The 1,265-nt window shown below is 38.8% G+C and overlaps 1 pseudogene; it reads right to left on the reverse strand.

Annotated features, from left to right (window-relative positions):
• LOC106735699 (60S ribosomal protein L31 pseudogene) lies at positions 1-375 on the reverse strand (annotated as a pseudogene).
• Between the last annotated feature and the right edge of the window lie 890 nt (positions 376-1,265).

Genomic DNA, 1,265 nt, shown 5'->3' on the forward strand with positions numbered 1-1,265 from the left:
TTAGTTCTCATCCACATTGACTGTTTGTAGATTTTTGAATGTGGTAACAGGTACATAGGTCACCAGAGTGTAGAGCTTGTTGGGTGAATCTTCATCCTTGTTTTGTTTTCTGGACAACCAAACACGGATTCGATATGGGACAGTCCTTATTCCTTTGACCCAGACAGCTTTGTTGAGCCTGGTATCAATGTGTACATCTGGAGTCCCCATCTCTTTCATGGCAAATTTCCAGATTTCTTTAAGTGCCCAAGGGGCATGTTTCTTGAAGCCCACGCCATGGATGTGCTTGTGAATGTTGATGGTGTATTCCCGGGTCACCACCTCGCTGATGGCAGAACGGCCCTTCTTCTCACCACCCTTCCTTGCAGGAGCCATTCTGCTGGGCCTAAGCTGGAAAGCACTGTGTTTCTTGATTATTCTTGAAAGAATAAAGAAGTTTTGTAAATTGTTGTATCTGATGTTACCAAAAAATACACAGACAGCCAGAAGTCCATTTGATACATTGCTAGGAACTTGGTGAAATAGTAAAAAAGTACAATGTTAAACAAATCAGTTCTATTTTTCTTGAAACTCTCATTACTTCTAGATGATAAAATAGGACTTCTACTGGGTTTGATCAAGTCAATACTAGGACATACTGAAATGTATCAGAAGAATAAAGAGAAAATCAGTATGTTTCTTGGATAATTCAATAATATGTATCAATGTTTAAAGCTAATGTAAAGTTATATTCATAGGTATAATTTCAATAAATGTCAGAAAATTTAAACTCAAAACTCTTGGGTTTGGCTTTGAATTACTAAGTCTATAAAGGAAGAGTAAAATAATGACAGTCATTTAAACTGCACAAGCTAATAAAATGGACTTCTGTGCACATGGCTCTGATCTTTGCAGGAACTCACATAGCTAAGTGCCAGAGACAACATTCACTTCAAGGATACCTCCTTGTACTTTCATCATTTTATGTTGTCGCTTAGCAGATCATAATTTGAATATACAAGTTGCACCCCCACTCCCCATCACCCTATCTGAAATTAACCAGAGCATTAAAAAAAGATGGTGCAGCAGTTAAGCACTATGTAGAGAACAGATCCCACATGGCTGAACATGTTTGCATCCTGATGCTAAGGGCAGTACACCAGGTGAGCGTGCAATATGGCATGGAAAGGAGAAATAGAGAAAAAGGGATTACAGTGTGACCAGATCTTATTGCGGGTTGGGAGAGGTGCTATATCTACAAAGTGCACAAAAGCATTCTGCCATAA

This window comes from Tupaia chinensis, unplaced genomic scaffold (assembly GCF_000334495.1).
Source record: "Tupaia chinensis unplaced genomic scaffold, TupChi_1.0 Scaffold000486_1, whole genome shotgun sequence".
NCBI lineage: Eukaryota > Metazoa > Chordata > Mammalia > Scandentia > Tupaiidae > Tupaia > Tupaia belangeri.